The 13565-nt window shown below is 39.7% G+C and overlaps 1 long non-coding RNA gene across 1 annotated transcript; it reads right to left on the bottom strand.

Moving 5' to 3' along the window:
- Nucleotides 1-40: 40 nt before the first annotated feature.
- LOC117510255 lies at nucleotides 41-6266 on the bottom strand. The gene is made up of 3 exons (XR_004560656.1): nucleotides 6033-6266; nucleotides 4615-4618; nucleotides 41-51 (listed from the first exon to the last, which is right to left on the bottom strand). It is a non-coding gene; the product is annotated as an uncharacterized LOC117510255 (long non-coding RNA).
- Between the last annotated feature and the right edge of the window lie 7299 nt (nucleotides 6267-13565).

Raw genomic sequence — 13565 nt, 5'->3', positions numbered from 1 at the left:
CAGTGTTCTATTTATTTTGACGCTGGTTATATCAGATGGTTGTCAAATCAACTAATTTTGGCTTTGCAAATGGCTTTTTTTTTTTTTTTTTTTTTAAATTAAGTTTAAAACCAAAACAACAACAACAGCAAAAAACATTACAAGACAGCTCTGCGGTGTTTGCACAGGCACAGTGCCAGAGGTTGGATGCTTGTAGGTCTTCAGCAGCCAGACCAGAATAATATCAAACAGGTTTGATTTTCATTCGACCATACGATCGGCGATCAGGAGGTGGTTGTGAGATGTCGAACGCAGCTTGTTACTCCATGTACACTACACGATGCAGGACGCGCGATTAACCTGAAACTCGGTCCAAACATTTCTCACACAAATGAAAAATCATCTGAAAAAGTGCCAAAACTCACGCAGTGTAAAGCCAACATTTATGTGTCAAGACAATATTGATAAGACAATACATCATAAAACGTGCGCACAGCACTAATAAGAGCACACATTCTCTCCACATGCAAATCATTTTGCAATGACACTTCCAGGGCTCCGTAAAAATGCCTGTTTATACAAATAAAAAATGAAATATTTTACAAAAGCACATTTATCTGTAAACACCAACACACAACACATTAATGTGTTGGTTTACATAATGAACTGAACCAAATCAGTGTTTAGCAGAGGCACATTTACCCAGAATCCTTTGCGATCTGTCTGTTTTTGTTACAAAACCTCAGAATTAGTGCATTATTCAACATTAAAAGATATATGTTATATTTTAACTTTGTATAAATGACAGAATTGACATTAATGGAGTTATTCTATCAGTATTCACACAAAACCATAAGTCAGGATGCGTTTATTTTTCAAGACCTCCGCCTGACCGGAGCATCATGATTGGTAGAGAGCTAGGCTTTGTGGCTGCTCTCAGAGTGTTGTAGCTGTGTAGCTTCCAAAAGGGGGCAGCATGTTCAAACATAGAAGTGCTGACTCATTATTTGGGTCTTATGTTGCTTTTTATGCTTCTAAAAATGACCGTGGTGTTAAAACTCAAATTCAACTTGTTAACAGTTGCAAATGTATCAGAGACAATACTGGAATTTATCTGTAACTTCCGATACATTTTTGGGTGGTTCATCGGTTTATCTTTATTAAAGATAAATTTTCAGTTATCTGATTATCTGTTATCGAAGTTAATTTTTTGGTTATCTGTGCCCACCACTGGAGACATACAAAATGTTTTCCTGTGATAACTGTAGCACAGATTAAGAATCACTGTTTATATGTATACTCAACAAAAATATAAACGCAACACTTTTGGTTTTGCTCCCATTTTGTATGAGATGAACTCAAAGATCTAAAACTTTTTCCACATACACAATATCACCATTTCCCTCAAACATTGTTCACAAACCAGTCTAAATCTGTGATAGTGAGCACTTCTCCTTTGCTGAGATAATCCATCCCACCTCACAGGTGCGCCATACCAAGATGCTGATTAGACACCATGATTAGTGCACAGGTGTGCCTTAGACTGCCCACAATAAAAGGCCACTCTGAAAGGTGCAGTTTTATCACACAGCACAATGCCACAGATGTTGCAAGATTTGAGGGAGCGTGCAATTGGCATGCTGACAGCAGGAATGTCAACCAGAGCTGTTGCTCGTGTATTGAATGTTCATTTCTCTACCATAAGCCGTCTCCAAAGGCGTTTCAGAGAATTTGGCAGTACATCCAACCAGCCTCACAACCGCAGACCACGTGTAACCACACCAGCCCAGGACCTCCACATCCAGCATGTTCACCTCCAAGATCGTCTGAGACCAGCCACTCGGACAGCTGCTGAAACAATCAGTTTGCATAACCAAAGAATTTCTGCACAAACTGTCAGAAACCGTCTCAGGGAAGCTCATCTGCATGCTCGTCGTCCTCATCGGGGTCTCGACCTGACTCCAGTTCGTCGTCGTAACCGACTTGAGTGGGCAAATGCTCACATTCGCTGGCGTTTGGCATGTTGGAGAGGTGTTCTCTTCACGAATGATGTGAAGGAGATGTGTTGCACTGCGTGAGGCAAATGGTGGTCACACCAGATACTGACTGGTATCTCCCCCCCCCCCCCCCAATAAAACAAAACTGCACCTTTCAGAGTGGCCTTTTATTGTGGGCAGTCTAAGGCACACCTGTGCACTAATCATGGTGTCTAATCAGCATCTTGGTATGGCACACCTGTGAGGTGGGATGGATTATTTCAGCAAAGGAGAAGTGCTCACTATCACAGATTTCGACTGGTTTGTGAACAATATTTGAGGGAAATGGTGATATTGTGTATGTGGAAAAAGTTTTAGATCTTTGAGTTCATCTCATACAAAATGGGAGCAAAACCAAAAGCGTTGCGTTTATATTTTTGTTGAGTATATGTTGCTTTAAATAGAAAGAAGCTGCTGCTGGCCCCTCCCCGCTCACTTTTTACAGAAGGGACATCTGTGCATGTCACTCAGCATAACACTCAGCATTGGGATTAGGGTTAAAAATTGTGACCGAAACTTGATTGCATCACTAAACTGTCACATTTCATGACAGTATTATGAAAAAAAAAGTGACACTGGGCTGGATTTTGAAGAAGTTGAATGTTAAATCTTAACTGGCTTCACGTGTTGCAGATAAATTAAAAATATGGACCAATGCAAATAACAAGCCCCTCTCAGATCAGTGGGGTTGATGATGGGAGACAAAGATCACAGGGGCAGCATGAATTTTTGTCTGCTCTGAGCTGGCAAAATTAGACATGTACATGCCTTTAAAACATGTAACATGCCAACATACTATGTCTGTACATTTGTATGAGCCTTGTAAATTAAAGTTTAAAACATATATGCCTAGAAATATTTTGGTAATATTTGACACCCCCAAATATCCTGTATAGCGTACAAATTAAATCATAAATCATAATGGCACATGTATTGGATAATGAAAGTAATTAGATCATTTTTACTTTGGATGAACCAAATACATTGTGTTTGTGGAGGGGTGGGGGGGGGGGGGGGGGAGGGCAGTTGGCGGCTCCAATGATAAAAGCTTTGGAGCCACTTTTTTAATGCATTGCAATTTTCTACAAGGTGGTGTGATGGCTCAAGTGGTTCGAGTGCCACATTGGTGAATGGAAACAAATGCTAATAATTATGTGCAAATAGGATTTTTACCCACATCTGAAACATACTAACAATATTTCACTAATATCTAACAATACTAACGTCTGCGGAGGATTACTAACCTGCTTGTACTCTAACCATGACTAACCCTCTGCTTTGTGCTTGGCTCCTCTCTCATAATCCTGCAGTCCTTCTGTAAATGACGGATTAACCCGAACAAAAATAAATCAAATGAAAAAACAACAAACAAACAAACAAAAACAAACAACTAAAAAACCAAGGAGGATTCCTGTTAATTCTAGAATAGAATTTAAAATTCTTCTTCTTACTTATAAGGTTTTGAATAATCAGGTCCCATCTTATCTTAGGGACCTCGTAGTACCATATCACCCCAATAGAGCGCTTTGCTCTCAGACTGCAGGCTTACTTGTAGTTCCTAGGGTTTGTAAGAGTAGAATGGGAGGCAGAGCCTTCAGCTTTCAGGCTCCTCTCCTGTGGAACCAGCTCCCAATTCAGATCAGGGAGACAGACACCCTCTCTACTTTTAAGATTAGGCTTAAAACTTTCCTTTTTGCTAAAGCTTATAGTTAGGGCTGGATCAGGTGACCCTGAACCATCCCTTAGTTATGCTGCTATAGACGTAGACTGCTGGGGGGTTCCCATGATGCACTGTTTCTTTCTCTTTTTGCTCTGTATGCACCACTCTGCATTTAATCATTAGTGATCGATCTCTGCTCCCCTCCACAGCATGTCTTTTTCCTGGTTCTCTCCCTCAGCCCCAACCAGTCCCAGCAGAAGACTGCCCCTCCCTGAGCCTGGTTCGGCTGGAGGTTTCTTCCTGTTAAAAGGGAGTTTTTCCTTCCCACTGTAGCCAAGTGCTTGCTCACAGGGGGTCGTTTTGACCGTTGGGGTTTTACATAATTATTGTATGGCCTTGCCTTACAATATAAAGCGCCTTGGGGCAACTGTTTGTTGTGATTTGGCGCTATATAAAAAAAAATTGATTGATTGATTGATTTCAGAAGCTGAGTTTGGAACTGTTATTAACCACAGTGTGTTAAAAGGAGCAGAATTATCTGCCAGTTTCAAACAGGGTCGACCACGTTAAAAAATACAAAACTTAAATGTGAGAAACTGTAATTGTAAGATGGTGCCGTTCATGTTGGAGATGCTAAAGGTGCCACCTGCTGCACACTGACATGTTCTGCATCAAACAAAATGATCCTCGTTCAGACCAAAATGTGCCACAGTTAGATTTATTTAATTAGTACGACCCTTCGGCTGCTCCCTTGTTTTTCACGTGCGGTCGCCACAGCAGATACAACATGCAAGTGGATCTGCATGTTGATTTGGCACAAATTTTACACCGGATGCCCTTCCTGATGCAACTCCACATTAACTGGAGAAATGTGACAGGGGAGGGGTTTGAACCAGGAACCTTCCGCACTGAAACCAAGTGCACTAACCACTTGGCCACCAGCCTGCCAATTCGAGTGATTTAATTACACTGGCAGAAATATCCATTAGTTAGAAATACATAATACAAAAAGAAAATAAACAAGAAAATAAATGCAGATGCAGTGACCCCATTATATGAGTCAGAGAATGTGGGAAAACGATCGCATTGGAAGGTACTGAAGCAAGCTGAAGAAATGAAACATCTTCGATCAAAATACAAGATCAAAGCCAGTAATATAACTTAAATATGTGTTTATTGTTTTTCAGACATTATCATCATCATCATCATGTTCACTCTAGTAAGGCATTAGGGGCGTGGACACTTTGAGTGACAGCTGTGTGTTGTCGCTGTGGTCGGCCAGAGGTTCAGGCTGCAGCTGCCGTGAAGTCCCATCTTTATTACAAATATCTAATTATACGGCTTATTGTGTGATTAACTGTATAACAGATAATGTACGACATGTTTGTGGCGGTAACGGCGCGGAGTGACATTATCATGTCGTTTCATGACATTAGGTCCAGTTAAGCCAAGATTACTGAGAAAAATAAGCAGGTCATCATTTTTAATGCCCACATTAAAACAAAACCGTTATGAGGCCCACCAGTCAGCCCCCAAAAATATCAAGGAATAAACACCCAAACTGAAGTTAACCTGCTAGCTGAGCTTGTCTGTGCTCAGAAGCTCCTGAAGTGAACAGGTACTAACCCCAGGAGTGTCTACAGAGCTCCTGCAGACTAACCAACTAACCTAATAATTATCTAATACACTAACTGAAATCACTAACTTTGAGCCAGCGGGGCATCCTGACCAGGACTGACACCGCTGGCTGAACATACTAACACAAGTTTGAAGAGTTAAGCAATTGCATTTGCCTGACTGTGCACGTGTGTGGGGGTGTGCACACGAGCACGTGTATGTGTGTGTGTGTGTGTACAACACTGAGATTTCTTAGCAGCAGGTCAAACCTCACGCCATGTGTATCACAATATGCAAAGTCAAATAATTACAGAAAGTGTGTTTGTGACTCAGCCTGAAGATTTTTCCAGAAATAAAATATGAACTGTTTTTTTAATTGTCTTGAGCTGTCAATTATTTCCCCCAAAGGAGGAAAAAGAAGAAGAAGAAAAGAAACACTTAAGGAATCTCCTACTTCCGTGCTTATGCAGTCGACTAATGACAAAACTTCCAAGAACATCCTGACCGAGCACGCTTGTACTTGGCATGAAAATGCGAGGTGTTTTATTTCACTGGCAGTGCACAGTGTTGACTCCAGACCTGCCATTATCCTAAATAACATATGTACTCTGCTGATTGCTGTAATTATCCTGCAGACTGATTACTGTCGCAGCATGGAGGAGACTTGTAGAGTCTAACAGTATCTGTTTACAGCACCTGTAACCCTAAACGCCTTCAACAAGCTTCAATACTAAAACAACAGCCAACATGAACAAACGCATTGTTTTTTAAGGTAAAGTGACCAAATACGATTATAACTGATGTCATGAAGGATCTTTCTTTCTTTCTTTCTTTCCCAATATTTTTCTAGCTCCATTGCCACGTCCTTTATTATTCAATACATACTGAGTCCTGATCCAATCCAGGGCACTCTGCAAGCACACACAGTAAGTTTAAAATATAGCAGTAAAATATACTCTGCCGGTATAACATTTGGTCCCAGTCTAAATAGAGTAAAATACACTATTATAGAGTGAAATCAGCTCTACTGCCTTGTCAAATCAAGTGCTTCTACTGCAATAAGAGCTGATTTAGCACTGTGAAAGAGTTGATTTAGCTGTGTTTGGACTGGGACCAAATGATATCCAAGCAGAGTAAATTTTACTCTGCAAAATTTACTGTGCACTAAAGTCCAGTGTACTGTACACACTTAACTAAACAGCGCTACAATGCATCAAGGAAAAAAAAACAAAAAAAAACCCTAACCTTAAATCCTGCAAAATACATTTTTGATATGACTCTGATTAACTTCACTTAGTGCTGCACTGTGGTAGTAAAACTTGAATAATACTGGTTGAACCACATGGATGGACGGATGGCATAAAGTCATAAATACTAGGTACGTAACAGTACTTGTAGACATGAAGATTGTAAAGGCTACAGCAATATGACATTTGGTCCCAATAGTCTTCACAGAAATGACTGACCTTGGCCTGACCGTGCAAAGGCAATTTTGGAATTCAACTCAGCGTGTTCACCATTTGGTTAAAAATGGGTTGAAATTCAAATATCTTGACATCAACATTACCCTCCCATTTTTTGTTAAACATCAGTTGCAGGGGTAGCATTCAGTGACATACCAAGATTGGTAGAAATCAACAAAAGAACCTGGAAGGAGTAGGTCAGCAAACAGACAGGCAGATATAAACTTGATCCCAGTGATTGATGTTTGGCAAATTTGACATTGCCTAGTTATTTCCAGACCTCACCTACATATGTGTGCCACATTTGGTCCAAATTGGAACCAAACGTTCAGTAACCTTAACCCAATGACTGAACTTTGTGAAATTTAATATTGCCTTCGCAGTTCCAGAAATCACCTGTGCATGTATGTAGAGCTTGGTGGAGAGAGAGAGAGATCAACATCAGTTGATGGAAATGAAAACTGTAAACCTAGACATCTCGAAAAATAAATTTGCAAAAATTAAAAGACAAACAAAAAAACTTTTTTCACGTTGTCATTATGGGGTGTTGTGAGTAGAATTTTGGAGGGAAAAAATGAATTTCATCCATTTTGCAATAAGGGAGTAACATAAAAAAATGGAAAAAGTCAAGCACTATGGATACTTTCTGGATGCACAGTATGCTAAACTATATATAAAAACAAAGTTTGGAGCCTAAAAGTAATTTGTATGAAAAAATTATAATTAAGAAGAAATTTGTATTGACAGCATCATGTTTTACACATAAAAGAATGATCACAATCAGTTCCGCACATATAACAGGTTTTTGTTTTTAATAATCACCCTGTGTTTTAAAGTGTGCATGGATGTTGTTTTCCAGCAGGGGACAGTAATCCACCAGGTTAGAAGACTTTCTGCAGGCTCAGGCTCTGAAACTCTTTAACTTAATGACCTGCGGGTGTTTTTCAGCAGTTTCTTCCAAAAGGACACCCCCAAACGGAAAGGTGTGTTTCACTTCAACATGTGAAAAAGGAGTCTTTATTTCAAACAAAGTGGCAGAAAGTTTTACATTATCAGGCTGGCATTAAGTTTAGACATTTTTAACATTTATCGACAATGATGATTACATTTTTTTTTTCAGCAAACACAAATTACACATTCAAAGTGGCAGATAGATGGCTACATTCAGGAGGTGGGGATGGACCACTTAGTCTGCCTGGGTAATTGCCATCCAGGACCCAAGGCATAGGGTGGTGGATGCAGTGACTTGTGGCATTAGTTCATACTCCTAGATCTTTCCTTCATTTGTTTACCTCAGTACACAGAAGGGTCAGCGCTCACCTGTATTTATTTTGGGACACTGCATGCCACACACACTGTTACTGCATCTAATATCATTTGATGCAATCAATCAGACACATCAATCTTTAGTTCTTAAAGGTTTGTCCAAAAATGATTTAGAAGTACTTATGCAATGAAATACAGTCGCAGTGTTACATTGATCTTCCAAAGGACATAATTCAGGTCCACAAGTATCTGAACAGCTTTGCCTCTGTATGCTACCACAACTAAAATGAAGCCTTGCATTTCTTCTGGCAAAAGACTTGTGATTGGGCTCCTTAATCAGCTAATTAAATCCAGCTGCTCACTTTAATCTGAAGCAGCTGCTTCTAATTAACATCACTGGAACCAATTCAGTGCAGGTTTCACCATTAAAAGGTCATTGTCTAACTCACTTCCTTCTGTTTGCAGTTGCTGTCCGAAGCTCCCTCCACCACTACCCCACCGAAACCAGTTGGTCCTTGTCTGTCAAGGAAGATGGGCTCTGCCCCCGCCTCTTTCATCGGCAGGATTTGAGACACTCTGCTCATCCCACTGCTGCCACAGGGACAAAAGCCAAAACGAACATTGTACATTATAATAACTTTTGTAATAAATTCTTTTATTACACAAGCAGCTGAGTCTTCTGGTATAAGTGAAATGAAACCATCAAAATATGCTTGTAGTGTCAATTGTTAGCTTTAATTCAAGGGGTTTATCAAAAATATCGTATTAAAACTTAGGAATTACATTTAGAAATTATTATAATATTATTTTTTTATTACAAATCATCAGTTTTACAGCCACCTTTCTTCAGATAAGTCAGGGGATGAATGCATGAACATTTCCAAGTCAATGAATATGTCTTGAACTTCATTTACATTCAATCATTAAGAAATACAAACAGTGTGATAATGTTTGTTAAATCTTTCTGGTGTAGGCACTTCTACTATGAAGACTCCGGAGACTAGAAACAGTAAAAAAAAAAAAAAAATTACTCCATAGTTATGTGGAGTATAACAGTATATATAACAGTCTTTGGGGGTCGTCCCCCTTGCGACGCTGAAAAGGTATGTAGATTCGGAATCATGCCATCAGAAGAAGGCAGAGGGTGGAGGCTACATCTGTCATCAGAAAGGGGTGGAGGAGGTCACATTTTTGCTGGCAACTGCAAACAGGAAAAGGGTGCGTGAGAAATGACATTTCTAAATAACATGTACATTTTGTATTTAATGACTAAGATGAGGACCAGCTGCTTCCTATGAGAAATACAGCTGTTACTGATGAGGTGAATCTAAATGAAAGCTTTGAAAAACGAGTGTTCCTGGTAGAACTGAGCTCAAAAGGTGGAATGAATATGCAAGTCACCAAGATGCCCATGACAACCCTAGGCTTCTGTGGCTGTGATTGGAGAAACTATCCATCATGCAACTTTTGTGTGTTGTGTTACGAATTATAATGTTTCATAGCGAAGTGGCAAAGATGATAAAAAAAGAAAAAAGAGGATGTAAAATTTCAACTAAAGTTTGCCAGAAGAATCAGGGGAAACTCCATCTTAGATTTGATTTATTTTCAGGTATGAAAATCCTTTTGTGTTCCACTCCATTGTGAAACTGTATAACTCATGATGAAACAGGCTGAAGCTGCATTATGCGCAGTCTCTCTGATGCCAGCCACACAAGCCTATAACTTTTTCACACTAACTGAAGGTACCTTGGCAGTGGTGGGCACAGCTAACCGAAAAGTTAGCTTCAATAACCTTTAAACTTCTAACTGAAAAGTTAACATTTATATTGCTAAACTCATAAACCATAAAAAAAATAAATAGTGGAAGTTGCCGCTAACTTTTAGTATTGACTCGATACGCTGTCAGCTACTGATAAGCCAGTTTTGAGTTTAAGCACCGCAGGGGCTGCTGGGTAAATTCAAAGGTGATCACAAACACAAACGAACACATGAAAAGTAAAAAATAAAATCCCAAACACTGTAACCGTCTTATAAAAAGCAGTAAATTGCAGTATTAGAAGTCACAGTTGATCTCTATAATATGTATATGTCGCAGACATGAACGAGCAAAGCTCTTCAGCAAGTCACCATGTCATTAGGTCTTTCAGACTTTTTTTGAGCAAATGCTTCAGGGGAGCATTAGCATGCCTAAAGCCTTTCAGTTTCTTTTCGTTTTTTGCCTTTCAGCCTCCGCCTCCCCAGACCCCCTAATTGCAGCCCTCTTAACCCCCTTCCACTTTAAGCATTTTTAATGTAGATGTAAATTAATATTCAAACTTTTCAGCTCGTTGACAGCAGGGCTGTACAATATGGCTAAATTATCATATCTCAATACTGTCATATCATTATGATATACGATATGACTATGATTTGACACAAAGTGCAGCAACAGTGAAAATTAAACATTCTTAAACAAAAGAGTAATAATACCACACTCATTTTGCACTCATCATAAGGTTAGGATACTGTGCCCTCCAAAAGTATCAGAACACTTGATATTTCACACATTTTAATTTGGTAATGCCATTTCAAATACAAGAAAAAGAAAAAATATAAAGAATAAAAATTTCTTAAATTATCTTCCTCAAACTTAAACTGAATGCAACCTGGCCCTCATTTGTGGCATAAAATACGGTCTTTTTCTCACCAATATAACTCTGGTGTCATTAGGAGTCCCTGATTTGGATGACGTATCCAGGTTCAAACCTGGGTCAAAGGTTTTTCTTCTTCTAATAAGGTAGATCAGAACTTGTTTTACACATCACCAACTACTGGACAGGAGGGACTTAGCAGTCAGTATCTGTCACCAGTTTCAAAATGCAGTTTGTTTTTTTTTTTTTGTTTTTTTTTTTTTTGCATGTGCCGTGACATGTCAATCATCTGTGTCCAATCAGATTTCAGGGGAGTCCAGTGCAACCCTGGCCTCTGTTCTAGCTCCACCCATGCCAGGAAGTGTTCAACATTTGACATTTCCTCTTTTACTGTGGACTCAAAATATGGCACTTCCTGTTTCACTGTGAACCTGCCACTGAGTTCCCATGAGATTCCACGAGATCTCGTCTGTCAATCCAGGAAGTGTCGAACCAGGAAGTGTTCAACATTCGACAATTCCCATTTCACTGTGGACTCAAAATGTGGCACTTCCTCTTTAGGACTCCTTGTACCATATGATTTGTACCATTGCATATGCTATGACCACCACACGCACACTGTGCACGCACACAAGCAGCAACAGCACTTAGTAGCTTATTGACGCTGCTCATTCTTCTAACACAAAAGATAAAAACAATTCCAGTACATCATAAGCCGCCTGGAGACATGTGCGATATTGACTGGGACGTACCTAGCGAAAGTATAACCGCTGTTGGATGAAGAGCTTGCCAAATTTTTGTCACAAATTTTCTCTGGACTGAGAAAAGCAGAAGTACACAAAGAAGTCAGTGCACTGCATCAGTTACAGACTACATCGTCAGGATTGTTTTTGAACTGACTGTTTTTGCAAGTTGGCTAAAAACAATTTTGGATTGGATTGGACTGCTATTTTCGTGTTGGACTGTTTGGAACCTCTTGATTTGTACCATTGCACTCATAAACATTCATTATTTGTAGACTATATCATTTGTATTTCTTAATAATTGAGTTAAATGAAGTCCAAGACATGTTCAGAGACTTGAAAATGTTTGTGTATTAAAAAAAACAGTCTCAGGAAAAGCGGCTGTAAATGTGATGTTTTTTTTTTTTATTAACAACCAATATCATGTGTCCAATTAATTATGGCAACAGAAAAGAGAGGAAATGTGTATAAAAATGTGTGAAATTTTTGCTAAACCCCTCTGAATTAAAGTGAACAGTCTGCTCTACAAACACATCTTTATTGTTTAATTTCAGCTACAATGTGGTGGTGCACAGAGGCAACATCATATGGGGGGGAAATGTGTCACTGTCCAAATACTTATGGACCAGACTTTACCTTGTTAAAAAGGTGTTTAATTTTATACAACCCCAATTCTAATGAAGTTGGGACATTGTGTAAAATGTAAATAAAACAGAATACGATTTGCAAATCCTCTTCAACTTATATTCAGTTGAATACACCACAAAGACAAGATATTTAATGTTCAAACTGATAAACTTTATTGTTTTTGTGCAAATATTTGCTCATTTTGAAATGGATCCCTGCAGTACGTTTCAAAAAAGCTGGGACAGTGGTACGTTTACCACTGTGTTACATCACCTTTCCTTCTAACAACACTCAATAAGCATTTGGGAACTGAGGACACTAATTGTTGAAGCTTTCTAGGTGGAATTCTTTCCCATTCTTGCTTGGTGTCTGACTTCAGTTGTTCAACAGTCCGGGGTCTCCGTTGTGGTATTTTGTGCTTCATAATGCGCCACGTATTTTCAATGGGCGACAAGTCTGGGCTGCAGGCAGGCCAGTCTAGTACCTGCACTCTTTTACTACGAAGCCACGCTGTTGTCACATGTGCAGAATGTGGCTTGGCATTGTCTTGCTGAAATAAGCAGGGACGTGCCTGAAAAAGACGTTGGTCTTTTTTGCTCAGGTGTTGCTCCAAAACCTGGTTGTACCTTTCAGCATTGATGGTGCCATCACAGAAGTGTAAGTTGCCCATGCCATGGGCACTAATGCACCACCACACCATCACAGATGCTGGCTTTTGAACTTTGCGCTGGTAACAATCTGGATCAGGGGTAGGCAACCTGTTCCAGAAAGAGCCATGAGGGTGCAGGTTTTCTTTGCAGCCACTGACTCCACCAGGTGATTTTACTGATTAATATCACTTTGAGCAGATGGAATCAGTTAATCAGTGAAATCACCTGGTGGAGTCAGTGGCTGCAAAGAAAACCTGCACCCTTATGGTTCTTTCTGGAACAGGTTGCCTACCCCTGATCTGGATGGTCGTTTTCCTCTTTTGTCCAGAGGACACTATGATTTCCAAAAACAATTTGAAATGTGGACTCATCAGACCACAGCACACTTTTCCACTTTGCGTATGTCCATTTTAAATGAGATCGGGCCCAGAGAAGGCGGTGGTGTTTCTGGATGTTGTTGATGTATGGCTTTTGCTTTGCATGGTAGAGTTTAAACTTGCACTTGTAGATGTAGCGATGAACTGTGTCAGCTGATAATGGTTTTCTGAAGTGTTCCTGAGCCCATGCTGTAAGATCCTTTACACAATGATGTCGGTTTTTAATGCAGTGCCGCCTGAGGGATCGAAGGTCACGGGCATTCAATGTTGGTTTTTGGCCTTGCAGCTTACGCATAGAAAGTTCTCCAGATTCTCTGCATCTTCTGATTATATTATGGACTGTAGATGATGGAATCCCTAAATTCCTTGCAATTGAACATTGAGAAACATTGTTCTTAAACTGTTGGACTATTTTTTCATGCAGTTGTTCACAAAGTGGTGATCCTCGCCCCATCTTTGCTTGTGAACGGCTGAGACTTTTGGTGATGCTCCTTTTATACCCAATCATGATACTCAC

The sequence above is a fragment of the Thalassophryne amazonica genome, chromosome 5 (assembly GCF_902500255.1).
Source record: "Thalassophryne amazonica chromosome 5, fThaAma1.1, whole genome shotgun sequence".
In the NCBI taxonomy this organism is placed as follows: domain Eukaryota; kingdom Metazoa; phylum Chordata; class Actinopteri; order Batrachoidiformes; family Batrachoididae; genus Thalassophryne; species Thalassophryne amazonica.
Note: the sequence above shows the minus strand (reverse complement) of the source record. Positions and strands in the feature narration are given on the sequence as shown.